We start from the raw sequence: 10529 nt of genomic DNA, 5'->3' as shown, positions 1-10529 counted from the left end.
TTTGTGTCATATTTCAAATATGTGCCTACATTTTGACCTTCACTATCTTAAACAGGCAGCTTACACAAGGGAGGCCGGGTTGCCATGATGAGGAGGAAGAAGATATCCAAGCAGGACCTCATCTTGCAACTACTAGAAAAGACAAACATGGAGGGAGCCAGAGCTGCTGATAACCAAAAGGTGGACCCAACAGTGGCACCAAAGCATGCCCCAGTCCAGGAGCAAGGACATGCAAGACCCCCTGACAGCTGTCAGGGAGAAAACAGAAATTCTGTGTTCCTTGCTGGAGCTGCAGAGGGACACCCATCAATGCAGGATGAATTATGCAGACTCAGTCTCAGCTCCCTGTTGCCTGTGCTCCCCTTGATATGCCTCACTCCCCTGTTGTTGGGGTCCCTGAATGGGGAAGGTGGGGCAGGACAAGACAGTGTCCTGCTCTACCACCATGACCTCTCCCCACTGCAAAAGGCTCACATAGCACGAAACATGATGACTTTTGCTTTTCCCCATTGCTTTTTTTCTTAGAAAAAGAGGTGATGGAACTCAAGCCCCAGCACCACCACCAGAACTGCTCCACCGCGCCGCCCCACAGCCCCAAATCACCGGAATTCAAGTCTGATGATTCATCACAGGAATTAGGGTGTTCAATTTTAATGAAAATAATTCAAAATAATGGTCTTGAAACACTTTTTTGATTTAAAGCTATCCAGTGAAACTGCATCCCACACTGACATGCAAAAACCACCTAAATTTTGTAACAGCTATTTTACCTCTACAATGCAGGCATTGGAGGAGAAAAAATAAAACTCACCCATGATGAAAGATCATAAAACTTTCCAAATGTGCTTCATGTTATCAGCACCTTCATTGTCTTGGGGGTGGAGGCTGTGTGTGGTGGACCTGCCACACCCCCGTCTCTCCTGCCTCAGCAGGGTCTGTGACCCTAGCAGCTGGTCATGCAGGAAGTGGGGAAGGACAGGGCGTGGGAGGCTGTGCTCATGGCTGACTGCTGGGCTCCTAGCTCACTGGTGGCCAGGCTGGGTGCATTTACTGCTCATCCCACACACCCTGGGGGGAACACACTGGTAGCCGCCACAAACAAGGCTACCTGTGAGGCACATGGAGGCCCCTAGCTGCAGCTGCCCTGTGGACTGTGCCAGGCAGCTCTGGGAGGCATCTCGCCCCCTCACCCCTGGGTATCCCTGGCAGCTGCATGGGACGGAAGCCACTCTAGGGTGGCCAGATATTCAGAATGCTTATCAGGGACAATGCCTTCCTCCTCCCCCAGAGCCAGGCACCCCCAGGTCCTCACTCTAACCCAATCCCTCTCTATTCCCCTAAAGCCAGGCACCCCAACCCCTCCAACCCCTCCCAGGACTCTGCTCGTACCCCATCCTCCTTCCCTCCCCCAGAGCCAGGCGCCCCAGCCCCCCACTCCTAGCCCTGCCACAACCCCAAATGATCCTCCCCCACAACACTGACTCACCTTTGCAGAAAGGACCTCCATGTGGTTCTTTACCAGCCACCTGCTTTTTATAGTGGCTGTGCCAGCTCCCCCAGGTAAAATGGCAGGGGCAGCTCACAGGGCCCTGCTGTGCTGAAGCAAGGACCCAACTTAATTGATTTAACGGCTGGCCATTAAACCAATAGAGTCTTTGCTTCAGCAGACCAGGGCACTGCGAGCTGGAATGAGTGGAGCCAGTGGCGGCAGCAGCAGCAGCAGGAACCCCGAGCTGCATATCGGCTCCTTAAAGAGCCACACGCATGGCTTGGAACATTTTAAAAAAGGTGGTGCCAGCATCAGCAAAAAAAAGCCCTGTTTTTCCTTTTCTTTTCCTAAATATCCCTTACCCTTTCCCCTGTAAATAAAAAGAAACTTCTTTTTTAAAAAAGAAGTCTTATTTATTGGGTCACGTGTTGTGTGGTGCACTTGGAGGTGCTTTCAGAAAGCTAAATCAGAAATAATTGTGTGATGAGTGGGGAGCAGATTCATTCTGTGAATCATTGTGTGAATATGGGCTGCAGATTCGTGTGGCTGTGTGCTTATTCATAAATCTGTTTTTCAAAGCATCCCTGATTGCTGTTGCTTCTCTATGTGCATTTGCAAATGCCCTTGTGTCCAGCTGCGTATAAACCCTGCTCACGGTATCTGCCTCAGCAACCCAGGCTGGCATTACATTTTCCACCTTTGATTCACAAATGTTATGCAGAATACAACATGCTGCAACAACGGTGGGGATGTTGATTTGGAAAAGGTCCAAACAGGTCAAAAGGAAATGGAACCTGGCTTTCAAACAGCCAAAGGCACATTCCACCACCGATCTGCATGCTCAATCTATAGCTGAGGCATTCCTGCCTGCAGTCCAGGTTGCCAGTGCATGGCTTCATGAGCCAAAGGAGCAGAGGATAAGCAGGGTCACCCAGCATCACAGTGTTCATCTCCACATCAATCTTGATTTTCTGTATGACTGGAATTTCTGAAGATGTGCACATCATGAACCTTTCCTGACCATCTCATGTAGATGTTGGTGAAACAGCCTTTGTGATCTACCACACCCTGCAACACTACCCTGGGTGGTCAATGTACTCAGAGAACAGATGGTCCAGGGCCAGGATAGGGATGCGAGTCCCATCTATTGCCCCACCACAGCAAAGCTGTCCACTACGTACTTCACATTTCCCAGAGTCACAGTCTTCTTCATCATCAGGTGATCACAGATTGCATTGGCTGTCTGCATCACTGTGGCCCCCACAGTGGATCTACCCACCTCAAATTGATTTCCCACTGACTGGTAGCTGTCAGGTGTTGCAAACTTCCAAAGAGCAATGGCTACTTGCTTGTAAACTGTTAAAGCAGGTCTCATTTTTGTATCACTATACTTCAGGGCAGGAGCCAGCAAGTCACAAAGTTCCAAGAAAATGGCCGTGCTCATGCAGAATTTCTGCAGCCACTGCTGGTTGTCTCGTACTTCTAAAATGATGTGGTCTCACCAGTGTGGCATGGTTTCATGTCCCCAGAAATGGTGCTCCACTGTCAGCAATGCATCCAGGGCAGCCAGCAACTCTGCCTTCCTGTTTTCCAGTTCCTCCATATCATCATCCAATACATCTGTTTCTGTCATATCATCCCACCTTCTCCCAGCAATAAAATGCTGCACAACAAATCACATACTGGACATTACACACTGTGCGATGTCTATGAGGTGTTCTGTATCCATGATGGCGCTTTGCAGCAGTTTACCCAAAAAAATGGAGTGAAATTCCTTTGACCGGTCCTTTGTTTTCCAGTGGTGGGGGTGGGGAGCGCATTGCAGTATGGGATGATGATGATTTTAGACACCCACCCACCACCAGACCACATGGCTGACCAGCATGGGTTGGTGGCTTCTCCCCTGCACAGGATATAGCAGAGGAGTCTGGGATTTTTTTTCCTAGTGCTGGCACCAGCACCTGCCCCACCACACCATATGGCAGCTAAGCTGTGGGGTCATGCTTGTAGGAGAAAGCTTCTTTTCTGTGGTTCACATTTGTACAGGGGCAGGTCCCCCACCACCACCAGTGCCATGAAGTCTGGCTCTGTCCTCTGCCCAACCACATCATGTGGCTAGCCCCTAATTGATCCAATAAAATCAGGTGCCTGCAGTGCAGTGCAGACCATGCGGCCAGACAGAAGCTTGTCCTGACTTGTGTGCAGTGAAGGTTCCAAAGGCGAGAATGATTTCAGGGGTTGGCTGTTGATGGAGGGAAGACTTTTCAAAGATGCCTTTTTGAAGATGATAGCTCATGGCTCAGATCCCTCCTCTATGAGCTCTTTGAGTATTCTAGGATGCTGCCCAATCTTGCTAACAGAACAGATTACAGCTTGTGATATCTGGCACCAGCGGGCTGGCCCCCAAAATCAGTGGCATTTGGGACTAGCCCCCCTGCCAAAGAAAGCCCCTGAAATGACCCTCTGAACTGGTCCTTCAACCACCTCCCCCAGCACAGCTCTCACGGAATTTGAGGGGAGCCAGCCCTCACAGTCATTGGCATTCAGGGCTGGCACCCCTGCTGGAGAAAGCCTCTGAAGGGACCCCCTCTACTGGTCTTTCAATCACATCTCCTGATAGAATTTGGGTGGGGGGCAGATAGCACAAGCTGTAATCTGTTCCTGTAATATTTTCACCCAGGTTGGGTGGCCAGTTGAGATGGCACAGTCACCTGGGTGATCCCAGGGCACCTCTCAGAATCAGGCCTTTACTAGAGGTGAGGGAATACAATAGATTTATCTAAAGCACAGCCTTCCACCAACCATGCATCAGCTCTGCCTTGAAAAATGAACTACAGCTCATGGGTAAATCAGCACCTCTGCACTGAGTGAGAACAGTCCATCTTGACTTTAAAAGAGGCAGCACATTAAATTATGAAATGGATGCAATGGAGAGCTGCAGGGATTACTGTACAGTCTGATCCTAATTAGTATACCTGGTGGCTCATTACTTGGAACCGTGTTTGCCTTTGGCTCAATTCCCAGCCAGGGAGGACATAACATCTACAGAATAGCATAAGGGAAGTATAGCCTGAGCTCATGGTGGTGATCAGGCTAGGAAGCAGATGGGGCTGTGTTGGAACAGGTACCAAAGGCTGGAGATAGCAACCTGGGAGCTGGCTGCTGAGGAAAAGACGAACAGCCTACAGTGTAGTGGGGCAGAGATAGCCCAGTGGCAAAAGCATACAGTGTTGTCCTGAAGGACAAATGATTGAATTAAGAACAGGAAAATGTAGGTGGAATATAGGCTGGACCACCAAAATCTTATAAACCAAAGACTGATATCGGGATGGGAACAGAAAGACTAATGCGTTCTCAGAACACGTAATTGTGTCTTCATATTTACCGTAGCACCCTCCACACTAGCCTCAAGAAGTGACATATGAAATAAATAAATAGAAATTCCCAATCCCCAAAGCCTGTGATTAGTGATTTTTCCAGAAAATAAAGATGTATTAAGAAAAATTGGAGAGAGAGAGAGAGATATTATAAAAACACCCAGTCTATCCCTGTACTGTCAGTGCTACTAAGACAGCTCTGGCTTCTTGGGTAACCAAAGCCAACAATCACTACTAAAAATGCATTCAACATATGCATAAGTTTGAGAACTATTGCCGTAGCATGAAACAGAACTTCAACTACTTTTTCCCACCTGGAAACATGGGGAAATGACCAGTGAAAACAAAAGCTCTTACTCAAAATATCTGGGAGGCAGGGGGTTAAGATGCTATCTCAAAACTGTTTGGTTATGAGAACTTTCTTCAGGTGAGTGCCAGCTGGCTTTCAGTAAACTCTCAAATCAGCAATCACTAAAGGTGAGCAAAGCGAAGGAGTACACTGTGTATACAAACATGCCACAGTCACTCTTTACTACACATAGAACTTTGGTCGGGGTGTATGGGGTGTCCAGGGAGAGGTAGCTCCTCTGGTGTGGGGACTTGTCGTGTCTCTTCGGGACACATAGAACAGTAAGCTGACAATCACTGTATGATCACGTATTGGCATTGTTTGGATTTCACCCCTCTAATAGTTTCTACACAATAAAAAAAAAGAATACCATGGCATTTGCTGTGGATAGTTCATCATAATAAACACACACAGCTGTACATTTCTGGCCCAGAGTTTTTGTGGGCTGTAATTTTAAGATAGCCAGCCAGCTGCCAGATGTTAGGGAAATCCCCCATTGTTATTTCATGGAAAGGAGAGTTGTCCTCTGGCACTCCTCCATAGCTGAACGCTTAGAGCCACTAATCTCTTTCTTCAGTTTTGACTTAACATTTTTCAGTTCTCCATCATTCGTCACAACTAAGTGGCCTCTTGTTTGGGCTGTATTACAATGTGCACGGGTGGGACAAACTGCTGTAAAACCTTTGGCTCTGCATAACCCTGTAACGGGGCTTTAAAAAGCTAATTTTATGGGAGATGAGATGCTTAACACAATAGCCCTGAGTACGATGTTGTTTGACCGTCTATCTTCTGTATGTATTTATATGGTCCTCAGTGTCCATGGGCCACTCAAAACTTTCAGAATAGAAATCATCTTTCTTCTTTCTCAGCATGTAAGAGAGACAGCTTGAATTCAGATGTGAAAATGGGTACAGGTTGTACCTCCCTGGTCTGGCATCCTCGGCGGATCTGTCAGCCTAGGGGAAGTCAGGCCTCCAGGCTGCCCTAGGGAGGATACCAGCCTGCTGGCCAGGCTCCCCTCCTGGATGCTGCCAGCTTCTGATGCAGCTCCCTGGCCCTAAGCTGTCTGGGGGGCTCCACTCCTGCCAGGATTTGCTGCCAATAGGCTTGCAGGCCGGGGATCCTCCAGCAGGACTCCTCTGCTCCAGTCCCAGGCAACTGGACCTCTCTGGTCCAGTGCTCTCTGGACCATCAATATTCATGGTCCTCCCAGACCAGAAATGTTGCTGGAGGAGTTTCTACCTGTAGTACCATGACCACTCTTATCAGGTACAAGGAAAACAAAGTAATTAAGGAAACATATTTTATCACCTCACCATCTAATATCTCTCTAATGTCTTGGGACAACACTACTACGACCACACTGCATCTCTTGTGGAAGTGAGTTCCATAGTTCATCTCCTCTTAAGTTCAATTTCCTGTACTCAGTGGGTCTTCTTCTATCCATTCACCATTTCATAGATCCAGTGGCTTCACAGTTTCACCTCACTTGTAATTGAAGGTCATGCTCAGAGGGCAAGTGATTTCTCAGGTAGACGGGACCAATCTCATGGATGGCTTCATTATTAAACATGGTAACTATGGATGGGGCTCTCTACTGAACAGGAACCAGTAAAAACAACATAGCATCAAAATAACATAGGTATTGCAAAGTATAGAGTTAGGCAGATGGTCTTAGACAGATAACCAGTATACTGCTTGTAGATGGCACTTGAGAATAGATTTCAAATCTCTCATGGCTCAGTTTTATTGCAAATGCATCCAACCGTCTTGGACATCTAGTATCTTCCACCATATGCTAGAAAATGGTTTGTGCATCAGATGGTGATGTTCACTTTTGGGCTTTCCTCAGATAAAACTCAACAGATGTGTGTGATGGACCAGCAGCAAACTTTCCCCTCTGTTCCCAGCATAAGCAGTATCTCTCTTCCAAATTTGATCCAGGTGAGATCTTTCAATTTATTTCCATACGCTGATCTATGTGAACAGATCATCTTCCAAACTCCCTTTTCTCCCAGTCACAGTTGCATAGACCTTTTGTATTTGCTTGTATGACAGAGTGATGCTGGGACTGTATTTAGCGTATGTTTAGCTGTTTTCAACACAATTTAGCAGCTGGAAACAAGCAGAAAGAAAGCACTAACCAATTCTTCTCAGACCATCAGCAAGTGTACAAGCCATTGCTGCCCACAGAGAGGTAGCCATGTTAGTCTGTAGTTCGCTGACTTAAAAAACTCTTGCACTCTGTGTGGAGCATAGGTTATCTGCAAGTCTCCTCCACTTCAATCTGTCTCAAGACAAAACTTACAGCTGACTCCAGGAGTATGCCAGCTGTTGTCCCTCAATCTCAGTGGATCTTCTCCATGTTGTCCGAGGGCTTCTTCCTTTGCGCTCTCCTTGCGGGTTCCATGTGAGAGTTTGACGGACTATCCTGGATGATGGTTTTCTGTGAGTATGACCTAGCCATGCCCACTTTCTTCTCTTGATTTGAATATCAAGTGGTTCTTATCCTGCTCTTTTTCAAAAATTCCCATTTGTGACAAAGTCTTGCCATTTGATGTGAAGGATGTACCTCAGGCATCTGTTTATGAATGTCTGTAGCTTGTGATTTGAAGACTTTTTAGTACACCAGGTCTTGCATGCATACCAAAGCACACTCCACATTTCTGTTAATCTGCAGTTTCTTCTTCACAGACATTATTTGTGAACTCCATATGGGATGAAGAGTTTTTAAATGCAGCTGTTGCTTTCCCTATCCTGGCACTGAGCTCCTTCTCTGTTCCTCCATCTCTGCCCATAATAATCTCCAAGTAGGTGAACTGCTCCACATCTTCCAGGTGACCCCCCTCCCACTGAGATGGTTTTGTTGTTGGACTGGTTGATCCTCATTGTCTTGGTGAAAGGAGGGTGACAGTCAGCAAAATCAATGTCCTCTAGCTGTTTGAAAAGTCTCCACTGAATGCCTCATTGATGACCATACATTGTACTGCTCATAATCCAGTCCATTGTGATCAAGAAAAGGAAAGGTGACAACAGGCACTCATCACACTCCTGAGAGTATGCTGAAGAATTCTGTCAAGACACCATTGTGAACAACTTGGGATGTTGAGGGTTCATATGTTAAATGGATCAGGTTAATAATTTTGGAGGGGATGCCACAGTGCTGCAGAAGTCTCCATAAAATGTCTCTACCAACATTGTTGAAGGTTTTTTTAAAGTGTGGTAAGCTTATGTACAGGGGCAGGTTACACTCAAGTGACTGTTCTATGATCACTCAGTGTTGCTATTTGGTCAGTTCAAGATCTCCCACTTCAGAAGCCAGCCTTTTCTTCCCTGAGCTGTCTATCGATTTCTGTCTTCATTCTCTCCAAAAGAATCCTATTCAACATTTTTCCTAGAATAGACATGATGCTGCTCCAGTTCTTGCATTCCCTCAAGTTGTCTTTCTTTGGCAGCTTGATAAGGTAGCCAGGTTTCCAGTCTTGTGGGATCTCCTCAGTTTTCCAAATTGATTATACATCATGTTGACTGATGTCTCATTACATGCCTTGATGGCTTCTGCGGGGATGTTGTTTGGACAAGGAACTTTTCTGCTTTTCAGATGGGCAATGGCTTTTCTGATTTCCCCTTTTGTAGGTTTGTTGCTGTTAAATTTGCAGGTGGTAACTCTGGAGATTCCATATGGGACAGGGTGGTTCAGTAGCTCTTCAGAGTGTTCCTTCCGTCTACTGAGCTGCTCACTTGGGCTCATTAGCACATGCCCCTCCTTATCCTGTACTGGCTAATCCACTGTATGTCGTGACCCAGCTAGCTTCCATGTGATGTCATACAGCTCTTTCAAGTTTCCCCATGCTACAACTTATTCTGCTTGTTGTGCAAGGTTTTCCATAAAGTTCTTCTTGTCCTGTTCTACAGCCTTTTAAACTTCTCTCTTGGCTTCTGAATACAGTCTCTGAGCTTCTACCTTGGCTGCTCTTGTTTTGCTGTTGTTGATTGCTGTTTTTCCCACCTTTCATTTCCTCATTTTTCTCAGAGTTTCTGCTGTGATCCATTCATTGTGATGCCTCATTCTCTTTCTCAGTGTTTTATCACAGATCTTTTTTCCAGGCTGTTTTGTTGTATTCACAAATTTGTTCCATGGTAGCATCTTCCAGGATACAGTTTGCCAGAAGTGTATATCTGTTGGACAGCTCCACTTGGAAATTGGCTATTATCTATAAATCCTCAAGCCACTCTCTGTTGAATCTCCATCCTGTATCGATCACTTTGGTGGTATACCTCTGGAGCCTGAACTTGAGTTTTATCATGACCAGATGGTGGTTTGAACCTACATCTGCTCCGCTTCCAGCACGGACATCCTGCATCAATCTTCTGAAAGACCTGCTGATACAGGTGCGATCAATCTGCTTTTCAGACTGATGGTCCAGTGAAACCCAAGTGACCTTACGGATTATTTTGTATGGGAAAACACTAACACCTATTCCCAATCTGTTGAAGAAACAAAAATTACCGAAGCACTCTCCATTTTCTTTGCTATGTTTCTATAACTTTTCAGTTTTTTACTGATAGGGCTGTTAACCCTAAGCCAACTCCTTTTACCTCAGGGAGAAGTGATCGAAATTTGTCTGGTCTCTACCCTTTGGCCTGTCCAGTTTGTGTCACCCTTCCAGGAGCTGTATTTCCTGTTGGCATAGCTATTTGGGTCATTGTGACATACAAGCCACCTCATCATGACAAGCAATGGACCATGTTAATAAAATTGTTAGTCTTTAAGGTGCTACAGGACCGCTTATTTTTGTGAAACCATTGATGGGAAACCTATAGTCCATAACATAGAATTAAGGATCATGTGAAACATCTTTTATATATTCTGCAAGTTTTTCTGCTCTCTCTTGGTCTATCGCAATTTCTTCTTGATCTTCTAATTGTGTGCTATGGGAGATGAGGATGGACCAAGCTGTAATTTGTTTTTTGACAATCTGAATTGTATTTTCAGGATGGCAGCCAACACTGACAATATGCTATTTTTCAGGATTAATTCTTTTGATAGGCAGCACTACAATGACATTAGCAAAACGGCAGCAACAGCAGCAGCATTTGCAATAGCATTTAACACTCATTCAGATCTGCATGATGACCCTGATGAACTTGCAGACTCCAGAAAGAATGACGTGAGGAAAACGGAATGTTCATAACTTGTTTTCTTTTCTGATTTTCCATTTTATTTCACACTGAATGAATTTTCTTTCCAGAATGAATTTGAAGTAACTCTTCTGAAGCCAACCCAAAAACAAAAAAAAAAAAAAAAAAAAAA

This window comes from Carettochelys insculpta, chromosome 14 (assembly GCF_033958435.1).
Source record: "Carettochelys insculpta isolate YL-2023 chromosome 14, ASM3395843v1, whole genome shotgun sequence".
Lineage (NCBI taxonomy): Eukaryota > Metazoa > Chordata > Testudines > Carettochelyidae > Carettochelys > Carettochelys insculpta.
Note: the sequence above shows the minus strand (reverse complement) of the source record.